Source organism: Acinonyx jubatus, chromosome F2, assembly GCF_027475565.1.
Source record: "Acinonyx jubatus isolate Ajub_Pintada_27869175 chromosome F2, VMU_Ajub_asm_v1.0, whole genome shotgun sequence".
Taxonomy (NCBI): Eukaryota; Metazoa; Chordata; class Mammalia; order Carnivora; family Felidae; genus Acinonyx; species Acinonyx jubatus.
Window position 1 is genome coordinate 39,816,046 of NC_069394.1, and position 21,124 is coordinate 39,837,169.

At 41.4% G+C, this 21,124-nt stretch overlaps 1 protein-coding gene across 5 annotated transcripts in view; it reads right to left on the bottom strand.

The window, feature by feature from the left end:
• Positions 1-15,906, bottom strand: part of CPQ (carboxypeptidase Q) — a 483,553-nt gene extending 467,647 nt beyond the window's left edge. For all 5 annotated transcript variants that reach the window (XM_053208531.1, XM_053208529.1, XM_027064174.2 and 2 more), the window contains exon 1: positions 15,756-15,906. The gene's annotated coding sequence lies outside the window, so the exon portion shown is untranslated. The remainder of the gene's footprint in view (positions 1-15,755) is intronic.
• Between the last annotated feature and the right edge of the window lie 5,218 nt (positions 15,907-21,124).

Genomic DNA, 21,124 nt, shown 5'->3' on the forward strand with positions numbered 1-21,124 from the left:
AAAACTACCATATGATCCAGCAATTCCTCTTCTGAGTAGTTATCAAACAAAACTAACTCAAAAAGATATATGCACCCTCACGTTCACTGCAGCATTATTTATAATAGCCAAGATGTATAAACAACCTAAGTGTCTACTGATGGACGAATGGATGAAGAAATTAAGGTGTATATATATATATATATAATATAAGGTGTATATATATATATATTATATATATATACATTATATATATATAATATATATATTATATATATAATATATATATATATATATATATATTATATATATAATATATATATATAATATAAGGTGTATATATATATATATATAATGTAATATTATTCAGCCATTTTAAAAAAAAGAATGAAATCTTCCATTTGCAACAGCATGGATAGACATCAAGGGTATTGTGCCAAGTGAAATAAGTCAGACAGACAAAAACAAATACTATATGATCTCTCTTATATGTAGAATTAATCAATCAATAAAGTCAAGCTCATAGACACAGAGAACACATTAGCAGTTGCCAGAGGCAGGAGTAGAGGAGTAGGGAAAGAAATGTGTGAACTCTTTAGGTTTTGTTTGTTTAAATAAATGCAAATCAATGAATAAATTTAATTACATTTTTAAAACAGAATCTCTCCTTGCTAAAGGATGTGAGCTCAGATGTGCTTCTAGCATGGGATTTATTTTCTAAATGTTCCTTTTAAGCTTACATAAGATGCCTCCAAGATCTACCTGAGTGGATTTTGTTGTTGTTGTTGTTATTCTACTAACCAATTGCTTTTCTTGCCCAACTTAATTATATTCCATGTCTCTTGGCACCTAATCCTAAACCCTGTTTTTGTCTCCTAGAACCAGACCTACATTCTCAAATGCCTGCTAGGTACCTCTATCTGTGGATCCTTTCAAAGCCTAACTAAATTCATAATCTTCTCTCCCCAAAGTCTTTCCTTCAAGATTCCCTATTTCTGCCAGAACTTACTATCCTTCCATATACAAATGCTCAAAACTTCCTGACTCCTTCTTCCTTCTCCCCCCAAATCCTGCTCTCTGACCTGCCACTGCACTGTTTCTGCCCTGAGGGACGCCCTTGAGGCCTCCCTTCAAGAAAGCAGGAACATTTTCTTCCTGAAGACCACTGCAGTTTTTCTGAATTTTATGTTTGCATTTTTGTCTCTGACAGATCATGACTGCTTTGAAAGGAGCTTTAAATATCTGTGTATTCTGATTTCCTCCATATTTCAGCATCTGTAACAAAAAATGATGCTGAATAAATGCTGGTTGAATTATTTGTATTAATTGCACTAATTACAGTAAATGCAATGGCAAATGAAGACAATGCAAATGCAATTTTAAAAAGGATTTTCTTAAATCTTCTAATCAGTAAAAAGTAACAGAAAAATCCAATGAGTGGGGTGGTGATTAAAATGGTATAAATATATGACGGAATAAAAATTTGAGAAACTCAGTAGAAAGATGTTTAAGAGAATAGCGATAGCTTTCCAAATTCATGAAAATAAAATAAATTTGGAAAATATACATACTCTTAACTTCAAATTATTAGAAGACAATTATAGTATTTCTGTCCCTCAACCAGACTACATTGAAGATTGCACATTTGCAATAACTTATGGTTTTATTTATTTATTTATTTATTTATTTGAGAGAGAGAGAGAGAGAGCACGAGTAGAGAAGGGGCACAGGAGAGAGAGAGACAGAGAGAGACAGAGAGAGAGTGAAACTTAAGCAGGCTCCACGCTGGGCATGGAGCCTTACATAGGTCTGGGTCTCACAACCCCGAGATCATGATGTGAGCTGAAATCAAGACTTAATCAGTCACCTGACTGACTGGGCCCCCCAGGCACCCCTATAATAACTCATGTTTTCAAAATTATATTTAAGACAGGTAAAATAAATTGTTCATATAGGGGTTGGGGGGGAAGAAGTTGTTTCCACTGAGATTGCTAGGACTTCTAGGCACCCATTTTGCCTACTGTATACTGAAAGCCTATCTGCAGTAGGTCAAGTTAAACTGAAATATAGACAGTAGGGATAGACATGGGCCTATATTACATCACTTGTGTCCTGGATCTAGCCATGCCTAATGCCAGCTATATCTCTGAACTTTCCAGTTATGAAAGCTACAGATTCCCTCTTCAGGTTTAATCTCATTTTTGTTGGATTGCTTTCACTTACAACCAAATGTTCTGATTCAACATCACCAAACTTATCAACTTCCCCCAAATCTTCTCTAACTTAGAAAGAGGATTTCCCTCTTTCTGCTAATGAAATCATAATTGTCCTATCATTCAGGTTCAAAAGTACAAAATCAGGGTACCTGAGTGGCTCAGTCGGTTAAACATGTGACTCTGGCTCGATCTGATTTTTGCTGACTGAGGTCACGATCTCATGGTTTGTGGATTCAAGCCCCATGTCAGGCTCTGTGCTGACAGCTCAGAGCTTGGAGCCCACTTTGGATTCTGTGTCTCCCTCTCACACTGCCCCTTCCCACTTGTTCTCTCTCTCAACCTCTCTCTCTCTCTCTCTCTCTCTCTCAAAAATAAATAAATAAACATTTAAAAAATATGAGGTACAAAATCATCTATTCATTCCCCCACATACTCAGTCAGCCACTAAATCTCATCACTCCATCCTCTTACATTCTCTTCCTTCTGTCCCTACTGATAAAATGTTCACCGCTTTAATTCGGGTCTTCTTTTTTTCTGTCACTTAGCAATAGTGTTATACATAACTCGTCTCAATTACCACCTTCTCTTTGAAACATTTTCTTATCTGCCCTGGCCACATCAGTCCCCTTGCTCTGCTCTGTCCTCTCCCTTTCTGTCATTCTTCACCCCCACTATCCTATCTTGAGCCAGCTGAGACACACTTTTCCAGGATGCTTCCTGACTCGGCTCCTCTTCTCACAGGTTGCGTGATATCTCAGCACCTTCTTCTTAACTCCTTCAAAGTTTACCACAGTTTAAATTGAAATTATCCAAATTATGTCACTAGCCTTAAAGATTTTCAAGGGAAAGATTGATGTCAAATAGATTATCTACCCAATATATACTAGAAGCTCAATAAATGTTTTGAGCTTTTAAAGTGAATTGTGTTTCCTTCAACCTTATAGCTCCATCACTCAGCACATATGCAGCACAGAGTAGCAGCTAGATTGTTGTTGGCTGTCTAAGTGAAGAGTCTTCTTGAAATTCATATGTTGAAATCCTAACCCTAATGTGATGGTGCTGGGAGGTGGGGCATTTGCAAAGTAATTAGGGCATGAGAGTAGAGCCCTCATTAATGGGATTACTGCCTTTATAAAAGTGAGACTGGAAAACCCCTGAACCCTCTTTTTTGCTATATTGAGGATACAATGAGAAATTGGCAGTCTACAACCCAGAAGAGGGCCCTCACCAGAACCCATCATGCTTGTACCCTGATCTCAGACTTCTGGCCTCCAGAACTGTGACAAACAAATTTCTATTATTTATAAGCCACCCAATCTATGGAACTTTGTTACAGCAGCCTGAACTAAGACACCTCTTCATCTCCAGTCTGACTATATATCTATCCACCCAACTCACCATTTAAGATTAATCTTGGTTCACAACCAAGTTCACAATTGGTGGTTAACAATTCCAAAATGCTTTCATTAGCACCCTAGAACGCCTCTGCCTTTCCTCCTCACCTACTTGCCTATTCCTTAAAACTAATTTCGAATTTTCTCTGTGCTTGCTTGCTCCATGATACCACCATCAACATTTACCTAATCATACCAAATGTCTCCACTATACACTATGGCTGTCTGATCTCAGCCGGGTCCTCTGCATTGCTCGGCCCCTCATATTTATCTTCAACTGACCCCTATCAGATTCCCCGTAGCAGCTGCTACGAAGTTTTTCCACTCGCCTTAAGCCCCAAATTCCATCCTACTCCCCTCATGCTCAGCAAAAGCTCTCCTCTTCTACATAACTCAGGATACGATATTATAACCATGAGATGCCTTGACTTTTTCCATCCTCAAGTCAAAACTTTTCTATCCCTTTATACAGTCTTTCCCAGCTCATGCTCCAGTGAGGGATGTGCCCCCCCTCTTTTCCAAAGCCAAATTCTCTATTCATACGGTACCAATCGTTTAATTTTTCTCCCTCTCCTGGCTCCTTTCCTTCACCACACAGGAATGCTTAAACCTCCTCTGTCCAAAAGGTTAGTATTTCATTATTAGCTAACATTTGTTGAGCATTTACAATGTAGAAAGTGCCACTATAAGCAGTTGACATCAATCATTATATTTAATCTTGACGACCTTCGACGTTTTTGATAGTATATCCCCTATTTTAGAGATTAATAAACTGAGGCCAGTATTGGGAAATTTGCTTAGGCCACACAGCTTTCTACTTCCTTGTACACTCAAGCTTTTCTAACAAATGATCTAAATTTGATTCTCCTTTATTTCCTTCCTCTCTTCCCCTGTGTTTCTATATCATATGTCCAAAGTCTTCGTTGCTATACCACAGTGACTTCTGGCTGAATATTTCTGTGTCTGTCAACAAGGATAGCGACGTACCTACACCGCACGCACATACACACACAACACCGCTGTTAACACTTGTTCAAAATATATGTGTTGAAAGGTTGAGCAAATGAATCCAGCCCTTAGGAGAATTATATTTAAGTAAAAAAAGAACACACCACATATCAGCACTGCCCTTTTCACTTTTTCTCAGCTGCTACCACTTTTATAAATATTCAAGCGCAAAATGTTTAGAACCATGCAAAAGAAACTAAAGCACCGAGGAGGTTTTCCTGCGTTTCAGAAGCACTCACAGCCTCAATATTTTTCTTTAGTCACCTAACCGAATCCCATGGTCCACAGCTTGGCACAGTCTCCATGGCTTTCAGGAAGAATTCTGTCTGAACAAGAGGGACAAGATCAGGTCCAGAAAGGAAGGGCATACAACAGTATCAGCTGAAATGCTTCTCCATCAGAAAGGCCAGGCTGACACCAGGTCGGCTGAAGAAACAAACATTTCTCCCATTGACAAGTATTTAATTGGATATTTTGAAAATCTAATGTCATGTATGCAGATGCAAATGTCTGAAGAGTTGTTTACAGTGTGGTTGGTGCCAGACAGGCTCCAATGCCAAGCCAGCACACAGCCTCCCATTATTCTGCAGAGCTCGGCCTCTAAAGATGTTTCGGGGCTCTCTGAGCCTTGTAAATTTCCACATCCAAAGGCTTATCTGTGTTTTCAAAGCAAAGTCCTTCTTCCCCCATGAGTAGACATCAGTCCTTCCCCTGCCAATCTCTGCAACTGCCTGCCCTGGTTCAAAAAAGGCTTTGGAGAAATGATTTCAGAGGTGACTACTCCATCTCTAGAAAGTATAGTGTTGAAGTTTTAGTAGTTTTTGAAAACTAACAAAAAGAAAATGCCAGACTCTAGATCCCTGCCCAGAAACCAGGTCTTAGCTGACACAATTACTTCAAGAATTATTTCTATTATTCATTGACCCAGGAAAACACACCGTATTAGCTCAGCTAACAAACAAGTTTACTTTAACATGCCAGCTACAAGGAAGCAGTTCTCAGTTGGAAGGATAAACAAGGATATTCTACACATGGACACTGGGGAATCCTTTCATGTTTAAGAACTGAACCATTCACAGTCTGCTTGGGAAAATGCAATGCAAAAAAAGCTGCCATTATCACAAATTGTTATAATGCTTTCACTGCATCCTCTTCCGATTCAAATACCTTCTTCAAGAAAACATTGTTCACGTATCATGTAAGAATATTTAATTCAAAAATAAAAATCCTCGTCGGGCTCTGTGCTGACAGCTCAGAGCCTGGAGCCTGCTTCAGATTCTGTGTCTCCCTCTCTCTCTGCCCCTCCCATGCTCATGCTCTGTCTCTGTCTCAAAACAAAAAACAAAAAAAAAAACCCCCAAAAACCCACATCAAAAATAAAAATCCTGCTACTCATTTCATATTCAATAAGCTTATTTCCTTACCCAGTGGTCTCCACTGTATAAAAAGCCATAAAACTTTTGATCATTTATTAATGAGTTCATTCACTTATTCATACTACAAATATTGACTGATTACCTACTATGTTCAGAGCAACGGTAAATATTTCAGATATACAGAAATAAGGAATATGCCATCCTTGGCCTGGAAGCTAGTGAAAGAGGAAGGCAGATAACTATCATATAAAAGGAAATAAATTCTCATGTACTCACAATAAAGTAATGATTAAAGCGCTACAGGATTGTCACAGGAGAAAATAAGGAAGAAATAACAGAGAAGATGGTATTTCAGTTCGACCTTGCAGGATAGATTAATTTTCATAGCTGTATAGTGGGCAGGGTATTTTTAGTTAAAGAACAACCATGAGCAAAAGTCTGAACATTTGTAATATGTTCTCCAGAAAGGATAAAGAGCCTGGGGAAGCTGGGGTGTTACAAATCAATAGGGAAAAACTTAAATACACTCACATGCACACAACAAATGTATCCCCAGGCCCCTTTCACACTTACTGATTCAGGACCTACAGTTAGGTTGGCCTAGGAATCACTATTTTTAAAAATCCTCCCAGGTCATGACATGCACTCATGATGTGACTTGATACACACATAGAATGCAAGGAGGAATATGGGAGGTGTTATGGGCTGAACCGTGCCCCCCCCCCACCCACACACACACACCAAAATTGATATGCTAAAGTCCTATCCTAATTCAGTAGCTCAGAAAATGCCTATATTTGGAGATAAGGCCTCTAAAGAGGTCATTAAGTTAAAACGAGGGCATTAGGGTGGGCCCTGGTACAATCTGAACAGGGTCTTTATAACAAGTGGAAATTTAGACACAGAGAGAGACCAGGGATATGTGTGAACAGAAAGAAGACTGTGTGAGGAAACAGCAAGAAGATGACCATCTGCAAGCCAAGGAGACGGGGCTGGGAAGAAACCAAATGCTGGCACCATAATCTCAGACTTCCAACCTCCTGAACTGTGAAAAAATAATCTTCTACTGTTTAAGTCCCGCAGTTTGGTAGTTTGTGGTGGTGGTGCTGATGAACTAATACAGTAAGTGAAAAAAACATGAATGCACCCAGAAATACATTTTTTTTAAAGTTTATTTACTTTGAGAGACAGAGAGAACACATGCACACGAGCCAGGAGGGGCAGAGAAAGGGAGAGACAGAGAGAGAAAGAGAGAGAGAGAGAGAGAGAGAGAGAGAGAGAGAGAGAATCCTAAGCAGGCTCCGCACTGTCAGTGCAGAGCCAGATGGCAGGGCTCAAACTCACGAACCGCGAGATCATAAGCTGAGTTGAAGCCAAGAATCAGACCTTAACTGACCGAGCCACCCAGACGTGCTACCCAGAAATATATTTTAATGCCAGATTTCTAAGAACCTTACATGCCATATTAGGCATTCAGATTTTATTCCACAGACAGTTTCTCAAAATGTAGGCCTTTTGAGTAGGGAAATAGTATGAGCCAGCCTGCGATCCAACTCTTAAGTCAGTGTGGAGGGCAAAGTGGTTTCAAAGATTCTGCCCAGCCAAGGCAAGAGACGGTAAGGGGTACGACTAGTGCAACAACAGAAAAGGATGGTAGGAGGGGGAGACGGAAAAATTCAGGAGCTGTAACAGGTAGGCATAAACAGCACTTGCTGACTTCTTAATTTTGGAGGACGAGGAAAAGGGGAGAGTTAAGGATAAGCTCCCCCATTTTGAGGCTGTTTTGTACCCTGTATTTCAGACACATCACATTACCTACAGTCCTGTAGAATGAGGTGCCATTGACCACAACAGAAAACACAGAAACAGCATATCTGGGAATGAAACTAATGAGTTAAAAACCAGAGAAGAGAAATCAGAGAGAATTCAGGTGTAGAGATGAAGATCTCTTGAGGACAGAGGAGCTTCTTCAAGCAACGGGGTAACGAGAGCATGGCCCTCGCTTCTAGTTCCGGCCCCAACACGGAAGAGCTGGAAAGTCATCACTCGGGCCCTTATGACAACAAATAACACAGAACAAAATGAAAACCAGCAACCTTCCTTCGACCTAGCAGGGTACTAAGGTTGCAGCGCAAACCACCACCCTAAAATCTGAAGCGACAGGTAAAGTCCCAATCTGCTTAGCTGGAGCAGAAGCCACTGGAGCCATAAACTGGTAAAAATACCTATGTGGTAATTCTGACAGACTGCAGGACACTGAGTATGGACTGCCATGAGAGTGAGAAACACCTCAGGCCAGTGTTGGTCAGGTTGAGGGCACGGGGGATTCCAACAATTTTAGATAATCATAAGACAACTATGACAATGGAGCAAAGACCAGGGAAACTAAACTACCAATGAATAATAATAATGGTGGCTGATAATGACAGCACTTACCATGTGGCGGGCCTGTCCTAGATGTTTATTTACATTTCTTAATCCTACAACAAATTTACAGGATAATGCATTACTTTTCGATTGCTGCTCTAACAAATTACCACAACCCTGGAGGCTTAAACAACATAAATGTATTAACCTACAGTTCTGTAGGTCAGAAGTCCAACACAAGACTCACCAAGTAAAAATCAAAGTGCGGGCACGGCTGCATTCCTTTTGGTGGCTCTAGAAGAGAATATCTGTCTTTTTCCAGCTCTGTGTGGCCACCCACATTCCTGGTCTCAAGGCCTCCTTCCCCCATCTTCAAAGCAGACAGCATTGCATCTCTTTGGCCACTTCTCCACAGTCACATCTCCCTAACTCTCTGACTCCTCTTCTGCCCTTTCCACTGTTAATTGGGCCACCGAGACAATCCAAGATGGTCTTCCTAGTTTAAACTTAGATGATTAGCAATCTTAATTCCATCTGCACATCTCCTTTGCCACATAACCTATAATATTCACGGGTTCCAGGGAATAGGGCTGGGACACAGTTTAATTATTACCTTTGTGTTACAAATGAAGAAGATGAGTCAGAGAGAGTATATGTAATTGGTCCAAGGTCACACAGGTGTTGGTGGCAGAGCTGAGATTTGAACACAGGAAAGTTGGCCCATATTCTTAAACATTCTATGTTCTAGAGAACATGGGTGCCGGTGAGTGATTTGTTTAAGTGGCAAACCCTAAAATTTGGACTGAGTAGGTAGTGAAATGTCAGAATAGTGCACAGTTCCATGTTTTGCCCTCAAAGGACCTAACTGGTATTGGTGATCCTTCATACGTTCTCTACTCTTCCTATGGCCACTAGTTCTATAAACGTCAGTTCAGAACAACTAATGAAGAGAAAAACCCTATAAAAGTAGAGCCAGATGTCTGAGATGGACAATTTTGCAATATAATACACATGGAATTAATGATTGAGAAAACTTAATCAAATGTAACAAACGCATTTAGTTTGGATAGCGTAGATCCCATGTCTTTTAATAATGGTAATAGAATATCAACATGATGTTCTGGGCACAAAAAGAACAATGTATATGAAGGTGGAAGATGAACACATGAGTGCCTTAGCAGCATCATGAAAGAAAGATGTTTACTTTTTGTCATTTCGACCTATTACAAAACTAAGAACATGGACTAAACCAGAGGACTGAGGCACTAGGCCAATAAGCCTTTAGAATTCACTGAAATCTTCATTTGGCTTTTTTTTTTTTTTTTTTTTTTACAATCTTTCACAAATGTTCCAAGGAAGAAATGAATTTTCTGCAAATGAGATATATATAGAGAGAGACACTCTATGTTCTAGATAACATGGGTGCTGGTGAGTAACTTAAGTGGTAAACCCTGAAATTTGGACTAAGTAGGGACTGAAATGTCAGAATAGTGCAGACTTCCATGTTCTGCCCTCAAAGAACATATAGATATATATATCTCACATATATACACACACATATACAATAAAAATAAGATTTATGTATGTGTACCTATATATATATCACACCCATATATATTCACACATAATATAAATAATTGTATTATTTTATTAATATTAGGTATGTCATATTATTGGAACTTCCTACATTCCTGTTCATCTTTATGAATTATATTCTTCAACTTCATTAGTTACATTATTCAATCCTACCATTTGTCTTTTGTCTACTTGATTTGTCATGTAAAAAAAGATCTTAAGGTACTCCTTAAGTTTTGGCCATATTCTTGCACTCCTGACCATTGCCTTTATATGTTTTGAGAATAAATATTTTTAAATGCTTGGCCCACAAAAAAGTCACAACTATTCTGTCATCCTTACAGATTTTATCTTTCATCAACATAAAACTCTGGGTCTAGTATAATAATCTTTCTTTTAAATTATACTTGATTTCATTTTAATGATGTGGAATTCAAGGCCCATAGAGTTTTTGGTTTCCCTACTCTGGCCCATTCTGTTTACGTTTACATTCATGACTGTCTCTTGTGGTTCCCACCATCAGACCAGAGCACTGCCAGTCCTGGGCTTCACCCCAACCAATGTCCTACTTGTCGATGCTTTGTAAGCAGTGAAGGTAGCTAGATGGATTTAACTGCAAATCATTACGCACAATATGTTTTCACTGGTCTCTAATCATTAAGGGATCCAGGTCCAGATCCCCATTTCCATATTTGATATCCACGTTAGAAAAGTCTTCAACATATCATATAATCAAAATAGATGTAGCTTTTTGCAGATGTGTCTTGCTTTAAGCAAACCCCATATTTGACAGTCGGGATTTATCTAGACAAGCCAGTAAGGAGTGATTAATTGTTCACTTTATAAAGGGGTTATTTGCCTCATGGAAGATTTAATCAGACGATATATTGGAGACTCTCCTATTGTATTGAAAGTATCATTAGATTTCCACAGATACTCTCTATACACAACCATCCATGACCATCCCTATAGTATACAGCAGAATTGTGCTAAGGATACTTTCTATCACTGCCTCTCTCCTGAGAAATCTTGCCTTTCCTGGCCTTCAAATAGCATCTGCTTTACTGTTACACGATGTGACATGGTAGAGGAGAGGAGATACACTGTAAAAGGCCAGGGTTCCAAGGCAAAGCAAGGCTCTAATACAATGGACAGAGCAGTGGACTGGACATCAAAGGCTTGGAGCTCTTGCCAGCCATGGGATCTGAGGCAAACTACAGCCTGCTTAATACCCAGATTTTTACTTTATAAAAGAAAGATAATAGTGCCTGGCTGCACCTAGTTTTAAGGGTTCATGTAACAATCAAATGTAAAAATTCCACTTAAATATAAAATGCCATGCTAATATATCCTTTTTTCTAAGCAGGGCTAATGCCACAACACTAAGAGAATACTATATCAATCTACCTTTTCCTTTGTTAGCGACTATTTGTCATAGAATTAGTTAAATGTTCTGAAAATACCTCCTAATCATTATCCTTTTCATTTTATCTTATTCTACCTCTTTTATTCTTCCCTTAGTTCAAAGTCTCCCAACACTTTCTCTGCAAAGATCAAACCCTCTGCCCAGCAATTCTGAACAATCTCCTACTTGTCTCTTCCTGACAAGCAAACAAAGCCTGTGGTATTCTTACCATTAAAGAAGTATAGTTATTTGGAAGAGCCAGCTCAAATCTCTGTATTCCAAACCTGCCTACACCTGTGTCTACAGACATCCATCCTCTCTGCTACACTCCGGCCATTTGCTTATCTTTGTTCCTTTGAAACACTTCCATCTATATTGCTCTATTTTAGTTTCTCTTGGTGGCTTATGGTAACCCCTCATTGTCTGAGTGTCCAACTTTTTTTCCTTCACTGGAACTTACGTAAGATTTGGAGTTCCAACAAATTCACATGAAATATGATGCAATGTTCCTTAGCCAAGTCCAGTGTGGTTTTTTCCTTCTTTTCAAGTCATTTATTGAATTGATTTTTCTTTTCAGACTAAGGACCTGTTGAAACGTTTGGCAGGTCTCGACGGTATGATGTTGCAGTACAGCTACAGTCAAAGCTGTATAGTGGAGCCTCCCCTAGATATTCCACAGTTGCCTCCACTGTCTTTCCCCTAAAACATATTCCTCATCTTATATTTATTAGCCTCTTTAGTAGCATCTCCATTCACCCAGCCAAGCAAACCCCGAACCTTATTTCCCATTTCCAGCTGGTCATTAAATCCTGCCCTCTCTATTTTCTGAATATCTTCGAAACCTGTGTTAACTTAGACCCTTATCCTCTTTCATTTGTGCTACAGAAGCAGCATCCTCCTTTTCTTCTGGCTTTCTTCTAGCTTTTCCATCTCCAGTGCCTTCAGAGCATTAATGCTGGAGCTATTTTCTAAAGAAAATACAATCATAGAACTCTAATTAAAAATTCAGCTTAAAAAAATACACTCTAAAAAAGATACTCCACGCTGTGAAAAAAGTTTAAATAACACGGCCCCACCCTCACAAGACCTCTCTACTGCAGCCACACTGAACCCCTGTCTCTCCCCCGGAGTGGGAGTCCTCATACCCTCAAACTCCTTGTCCTTGTCAGTGTAGTTCTTCCTGCTTAGAATGCCGTCTTCCCTCCTCTTGGCCTTCAAGCTTCAAAATCCAGTTCAGAATTCACCTGCTCTCTGAAGTCTTTCCCAGCTCTAACTATAGCTCTTTGCTAGTGGAATGAATGGCCCCACTTTCACATCACCCCATGATTCAATTATTTGTGGAATGGTCACTTTCCTACTTAAACTCAGTATCTCACACATCTTAATCTGGCTCATAGGATACACTCAATAAATGGTCACTGAAATTAACATGCACAAACAAAATAATAGCTAAAGAAAAATTCCAGAGACCTAGAAGCATACCAGTCCAACTTCTTCGCTGCATTAAAGAAACAGGGCCCAGGAATAAAGAGAAAGGGCTAATAATCTGACTGAGGCAAACACATGAATGGGTTGTTTGTTTTTAAAAGCTAAGTGGTTTAGGGAGGGTAGGGGGAGAAGAAAGTACATTTTAAAGCTCTAGCTCCAGGGCAAGTAATAAAAATTGTTGCTTTAATGCTTTTTTCATAACATTGTGAGCAATGGGAAGGCCTATTCTATCATACCAGCCTTCAGGGCGGAAAGTTTCGGCCTCCTGAGCTAAATCAAACTGGCATCTGCTCTCAGTTTTTCAAGTGGCCACTGATAGGTCTCAGAAGCTAAACGTGACTGACAAAGAAGAAAAAAAATAATTTTCCATTTATTTTATGGGCCTCTCTCTTCCTCTTTTGCTCTTGTCAATTAATTATAAAGGTACTGGAAACCCATCCTGCATTCTTGTCCCTGGATTACAGGGATATAGTCTCAGTTGTACTTTTTCTGCAATAGGAGCTATCATTCTTATAAAGGAGGTTGGGAGGCAATGCCTTAACAAGGACCCAAAGCTAGCCTAAGAAATAATAATGCTCTGTACTCAAAGTTCAAAGCTCTTAAGCTTATGATAGCTCTTGATGTCACCCATTTTACACTCCCTAAATTAGGTTAAAGTCTGAATATGTTTAAAATTAGGATGTATGTGCATTTAGGGAAAGTATCAGAGTCTACCAGAGTCCCAATGGAATTCAATAATTTTCAAAATGAAATAACCAATTCCCTACAATCCAGTCTTAATCATTCCACCCCTAAGCCCCCACCCTAAATTCACCTACTCACAATGCCCCAGAGTTCATATATACATATCCTATACATATCCTAGAGACCCCATCCTCTAACATCACACAGACTCTCCTAGCAGGGATTGCCTACATTTCCGGGAAAAACCCTGCCTCTGCCTATATTTTGAGTACTTGACTTTCCCATTTCCAAGCAGTTTCTATTTCGGAAGGCTGAATGGGGATTTCAACAGTACCTAGCTCTTAGGTTTATAGTAGGATTAAATGGGGCAATATAAGTAAAAAGATTAAATATAACAGCACTTGCTACACGGTCAGTGCCCCATAAATATCAACTTTTGTTACATGCCATGCCTGAACAACTCATGACCCCATAACTGGCTCTTTGGGAAAGGAGTTCCAGAAAGTTGGTCTTTTTCACCAAGTACCACTTTTGGCTCCACGTCTCCCAACAGACTTGAAAGAACCGAAGTAGGTAACATTAATTTTCTTTTACTTAACACATTTGGGACTTTGAGTTTGTTAAATGTAGCATGCAAAAAATATTTTAATATGTTTGTAAAATGACTTTTTAAGTGCCATTAAAAAATCTCCAAGGCCCTTCCAGCTCCAAAATGTTGTGATCTATAATAACTAATTTCAAATGCATGCAAATTAATACTGATACAATTCCCCAGATGCACTGGAGATATATGACATTGTCAGGCTGGGTTGCACTGGCAACAAGTTAGACCCAGGCCCAGGAGCCTCTGGCAATGCAGAGTAAAATTTTGCCTCTCTTTCTCGCCTCCACCCCAGAGTCTATTATTCTCATCTTGAGCTCCCAGGCCCTTTGGTAACAGATGTGGAAGAGAATAAGGAATGAGCTGCAATTTGCAGAGAAGAAAGTAGGGCCAAGATTCTACAGAATCCCAAACAGATTGGCTGAAGTGAGCAGAATTCCATGAAGTCACCTACAATCTCACCTTTAACACCTAACGAAAGAGAATCCTAGAAGTCTAACTCAGAAAGGGGTCCCACCAACCGTCCTTCATCTTGGAGGTTAAAAAACTGAGACCCAAAAAAGATCAAATGACAAGTCCAAAGTCATCTGGCTTTTCTGGAACTCAAGTCTGGAAACCTATAGAGCTGATGCAGTCACCAATTGTATTAAAGCAGTCAACCACTTGTAGCTTGCAAAGCATCTGCACAGATGTCTCTCATTTTCCCTCTCTGGGCTACATTCAGTCTCCTTTAGTCACTCACAAATCCGCTAGTACTTGTCTCAGGAAAACTAACAAGATTCTTTACAAACATGAATTCAAGAGAAATGTCTGATTTGACAAGTTACTAAAAGCAGAGTCACGTGTTTCTACCTTTAGATTCACCCTGATCTTTCAGAAATACAGTGAATAATATTATAGTGACAATGATTCTTCAAAAGTCCACACCAGATAGCAAAACGCAAGCAAGAAAAAGCCTGAGCAACACTCACACAACTTTTTGGAAAACGATCCGCTAGAAGATGCTCTGTGAGTCTGTCTCCACTGCCTCCACTTAGTATTTACATCCACTCGTGCATTCCTTCACCGGGCTCTACTTCACAGGCAGGCACGCATGCACTTACTCAGGTGTTAACGCACCAGTTCTAGTTCAAAGGCCCTGGCTCATTCCTTCAATTACTTAAGGAGTACCACCGAGCCGCCCGCCGGTAACAAGCCACACAGGCCCTGCCCTCCGGGAACCTGGAGTCTGAGTGGAGCCTAGACGTGCACACCAAAAGCGAAAGCACAAGGTAAAAGGCGAAAAACTCCTCAAAGGAGCTGGGCTAAAGCGCCCTGGAGGCCCAGGGGAACCGGGAGTGCAGTCCAGACGAGGGGGTGGGGAGGGCAGCCCCGCGGCCTGGGCCGGCTGGAGGGGCCGCGCTCGCCACAGCTCAGCAGAATCCTCCTCCTCCCTGACGCCGGCGCCCGGCTTCCCGTTTCTGGGCCCGGACTTCCCTCGTCACGGAAGCCGCACGGCCTACCCGTTTCCCGTGGCCTCCCAGCCCCGTCCGTCAGTCGCTCCCACGAATGAGCGACTTAGAAAGCCATCCCCGGGGCCCGCACCCCCTCAGCCCGCTCGCGGGAAGCGCGGGGGCCTCGTCCCGGCCCCCCGCGGGCACAGCCGGCCTGCGGCGAACGCACCTGGAGGGCCGCTCCGGGGCGGCGGCGGCGGCGCTGGCGGCGGCACTTGTGGCGGCTGTGCCGGGGGCCAGGCTCGCGGCCCAGCTTTCAGGTGGCGGCGGCCACACCCCTGACGCGCCCGTGGGCCCTTAGTCCCCTGCCGTCGGGTGACTGCGGCCCTGCCCCTCCGCGCCGCGGGCGGAAAGGCGAACAGGGGAGGACGTGGGGGAGGGGGGGGCAAGGAAGGGAGGGGGCAAGGGGGGGGCAAGGAAGGGAGGGGGCAAGAAGGGGGGGGGTGGTAGTGCAAGGGGCGGGAGGCGAGGAGCGGCGGCCGGAATGCCACCTCCAGAACGCTTTGGAGCCTCACCTAAGTTCTGGCTCCCGTTGGAAAATCGAGAGCCACACGCTGGGTTTTAGGCCCCTAGCCCTTGCTTCTTTATACATGGCCAATGGGGGCTCAGGAGTCGCCCTCAGACCCAGATGGGTCCCGGAGGCCTGGTTTCTGGGCCACAGTGTGTTTGCCAAGGTGCAGCCTCAGGTAGGACATAAGACGTGGCAGACGTGGCGTGTGCCCAGCAGGTAGGTTAGGATGGACGGGGCTGTGAAGCCAAACAGAAAACTTGACCGGTTTCTGTCTGTCTCTGAGCCTGGCTAAAGGAGTCTGGAAACCCCATGCTTAGCTGTCAGATGCTGATTATTAAACCGTGATTCTCCGGGTCCAGCCGGGAAGGACTGCTGGACAAGTGGTGAGGATGATAGCAAGGGAGGTGACCCAAGCAGGGAGATCTGGAAGAGTCGATAATCTTCAGTTTATGCCTTATTTGTATGAGGGTGCCCAAGAAGAAAGGAGACTCATCTGATCACCTGGTGTAGCTTATCTCAACAAGTCACAGGCATTCCTGGTCACAAAGTGTGTGCTCACGTGTTTTCAAGGTTTTCTGTTTTGATAAATTTGAAATTCTTTATTTAACTGCACTGTCATCAAATACAAACCGTCACCTATGTGAAACACGGAGCAGTTCCGGTCTCTCAACAATTCAGTCTCTCCTCTTAACCAGAAAAGAAAAATAATCTTTTAATTAAAAAGAAAAAAGAGGGAGGGGCGCCTGGGTGGCTCAGTTGGCTGGGCGGTGGACTGCGGCTCAGGTCATGATCTCGCAGTTTGTGAGTTGGAGCCCGGCGTCTGGCTCTGTGTTGACAGCTCAGAGCCTGGAGCCTACTTTGGATTCTGTGTCTCCCCTTCTCTCTATCCCTCCCCTGCACAGACTCTGTGTCTCTCTGTCTCTCAATAATAAACTTAATATTTTTTTTTTAAAGAGAGGGAGAAAACCACATGCTCACGGGGGGGGGGGGGGGGTGCAACCTATATATGTGTAACCCTCAATTAACAGTCTCTTTAAACTTTTAATAACCCTGTTGCCCACGTATAACGTGTGAACTCTGAGACATTCAAGGTTCCTTGAAGTTCCTCACAATGTGATCTTGGCCCTACTCTTCCAGGTTCATCTCTTTGGTGCTCTATCCAGCTTCACTGAGTTACTTTTTTCTCAAACTATCTGGGGCAAAGGACAAGATTTTATTGTAACAGTCATGGACTGTAATTTTTGTAAGAAACTATTAAAAACTTGCTAGAAAAAGTAAAAACGAGACATAAAAACTACAAGCCCCAGTTTTCATTTTGAGTGTACAAGTATAAAGTTACTCTTTCCATTTGTCTTTGTTTTCTTCTAACTTCTAAATGTTTACTCTCGATTTCTGTATTTATCTCATCATGGACCAGTAAAAACAGTTCACAGATTGGCAGTGATGACCATACTTGAAGTGGCACTGTCTTGCTGTTCTTTAAATGTGCCAGATGATTTTAAACTTCTGGGCCTTTGCTCATGTTCTTCCTTTAGTGCTGATCAAAGTTCTTGTCACTCAAGGTTCAACTCATAATGTAATAGTAATAATATCTTAATATTTATCGAGTGCTCTATGCTAAGACTTTTATGCATTCACTATGAATTCTTATGAGCTAGGTAGTATTATTATTATTTCTACTTTACAGAGGAGAACACTAAGGATCAGAGAAGTCAAATCACACAACCAGTGAGGCACAAAGTTAGCATTCTAAATTGAGCAGGCCTGATTCCAGAGCCCATGCAGTCAACCATGATGTTTGGCCCTCCTCCATAAAACCTCCCATTTACTTTGGAATTAAAGTTAATCACTCCTTACTTACACTTCTACCATATATTTTTCCCCGTTGGTTTTCATTCACATCTGTTTCCTACACTAGGCTTTCAGCTTCTGAGTACAGTGACGTTTGCGTATCTCCATGGCTGTTAGTGTTGCTTTCTCCAACTGGAACGTCCTTTATGCCCTCAATTCTGCTCATCATAGCCACTGGAAAGCAAGCCCTTCCTCATCTTTGTATTACCGTATATTTTGTGCTTAGTTCATGCTGTAATTATTATGTCTGCATCCCCTATTAGACCACAGGCTACCCAGGACATTCAGTTATCTTATCAAAGATGGTTTTATTTATTTAATTGAACAAGAACTTCCATAGCACTTATGATGTGCCAAGCACTATTCTCAGAGCTTTACAATTACCTAAACAGCCATGTAGGGTATGTATTATTTTTATCACCACTTAACCCGTGAGGAAACTGAGGCACAGAAAAATTAGTAGGATACTAGTAGGTGGCAGAGTCAGCATTCCAAGCCAGGCAACCTGGCTCCAGAGTTGATTTCTCAACCATCATGTTGTATTGGTTTTCCACCAGACCATGTGGTCTTCCTGCTGAAAACACTTCAGTGGCTTTCTACTCCTCTTAGGATAAAAGTGAAACTCCTTGGTAGGGCCTTTAAAACTCTGTGTGGTCTTAGCTCTGCACTTGCCTCTCCCACCAAGCTTCCTGGCTGCCTTCTAGCCACACTTGTCTTCTTTCCCTTACTCCTGAGGTTCATGCTCTCTCTGACCACAGCACACGTTGTTCCTTGGGCCTAGAATGCTGTTCCTTCACCTTGTTCCTTCCTCAGCCCAAAATTATCCTTCATATTTTAGCTCAGGAAAATCTTCTTAGACTAGGTCAATTATCCTAGTATACATTTTTAAAGCATTTTTTGTTTTTAACAAAGTTATCATTTTATATTTTATATGTGAATATTTGACTAAGGTCCGTCTTCCCCGTTCAGCACTGTAAGCTCCATGACCACCGGAACTATCTGATTGGCCAACCTTTATATTCTCAGCAACTACTGGTATCTGACACAGAGTAGGCAGTGAGGAAATATTCAGTGAATAAATGAAGAAATAAATAGTATTCAGAGTGTTATGAAAACTTAGAAGAGTCACAGTATTGTGCTGGTAAATGTTTACCAACCAGAGAGACCTGATTTGTACCATTTGCCAACTTCTATGGTATAAATACTCTCTCCATGACCAATTTCAAAATGCCAATATGACCTCACACAACGCTGGAGTTGGGAGGTGATGTGAGCACTTGGCTTTGAGAGGCTGTACCAGTTGGCTCCAGTACACCATTGGATGAACACCAAGGTGGTGTGGCTGAGAGTGGTGCACAAAGCCCAGGCAAGCTGCTTAGGGAACTGAGGTGAGATCTGAAATATGAATAGAACACAGGCTTGGGAGGTGGACACGTGTGTGGGACAAACAATTGACAAGGCAGGTGGGGGTTGGAGAAGGAACAAGAAAGGTCAGTGGGGCTGACATGTACATTTGAAAAGAGTGTTGTAAATCTGGGTAAGGTTCAGTCTTTATCCTCATGGGAAGCACCAAACTTGTGTAAGCAGGTGAAGTTAGCATTTTGAAGAGACATCTCTGACTGCCTTTGCCCAACGGGCTGGGCATAGTATGTAGCCACCCAGAGAAGAGATGCTGGTGAACAGAATCAGGACAGAGATGAAGAGAAAGTGAAGGCAGCTGTGAAAGGGAGCCTGGGTGGAGGTGTTTTGCATGGAAATATGGCCCAAACGGTAGTCTCTTGGTGAGCAGACCTAAACTACAGTTTCAGGGAGGTGGGACTTCAGGCGCCTGTGAAGGGAACCAAACACAAGGCAGTGTTCCTTGTGCTGGAGACCCAGGGACTAGCCTTGATCATAAGCATAGACTTTAAAGACTAGGAGACCAGGACTTGGGGTCTGGTGTAGCCACTTTCTGGCTGTGACTGGTCATTTAAACTCTTTGGGATTTCAGCTTTCTTTTCTGTAAAGAAAAAGAAAACAAAAAGGAGAGTACGATAAAAACACCTCACATGGCAATTCTGGTGATAAAATGAGATTATAAGTCAGGCACCCCTTGGTTTATAAGAGTCGTCTTTAAATGTGAATATGTGTTCCTTTAGGAAACCAGAAGGGATACTTGAGGGGGTGACCAATGAGATCATTCAGACTGAGATACTTAGAGAGTGACAGGGGGTGCTCTTAATAATTCCATCAGCACGAAGGCATAAACTGGAGTGTGGTCATCTTAGTGCTCAAGGGCTCCCCAAGAGGCATGGAGAGTTTTAAAGCACCAGTTTCAAGATCCAGAATCTCAAAGGTCATATTGTCTCCTTCCAAAAGTTGGTTTGCTTGAAAGGTGCCTTTTATAATTGCCTTTCTCCCACTTTACAAAAGAAAAAATTCCGCTCACATACCCGATGCCTCTCCAAAATTCATTGCCCTGAGAGGAAAGATGGCCCAGAAGCCAAGCTAGAGGACACTTTGGTATTTCCTTTAAACAAAGTTCCATAAACACCTGTGACTCCCATGTATCTCATGAAAATTCAGTTCCAATATCTTACATCTATGTTCAATAATTATTTATTAAATGTATAATCTATTTATATTTTAATAAATTATGTACCACTAGTAATTATAATAATTCAATTCAGAGAAAAAAATTGTAACACCGGAAATTTTTTAAAAGTTGTTATTTAAATTTCAGTTAGTTAAAATACAGTGTAATATTTCAGGTGTACAATTTAGTGATTCAACACTTCCGTACAACACCCGGTACTCATCACAACACGTGCACTCCTTAATCCCTATCACCTATTTCAGCCATCTCCCACTCACCGCCCCTCTGGTAACCATGTTTGTTCTCTATGGTTAACAATCTGTTTCTTAGTTTGCCTCACTCTTTTTTTTCCACTATGCTCATTTGTTTCTTAAATTCTACATTTGAGTGAAATCATAAGGTATTTGTCTTTGTCTGACTGACTTATTTCACTTAGCATAATACTCTCTGGCTCCATCCATATCATTGCAATTGGCAAGATTTCATTCTTTTGGATGGCTGCACAATATTCCATTATATATATACACACACACACCCTTTATGTACGTATATAAAATATGTATGTATGTATATGTGTGTGTGTATATATATATATACATAT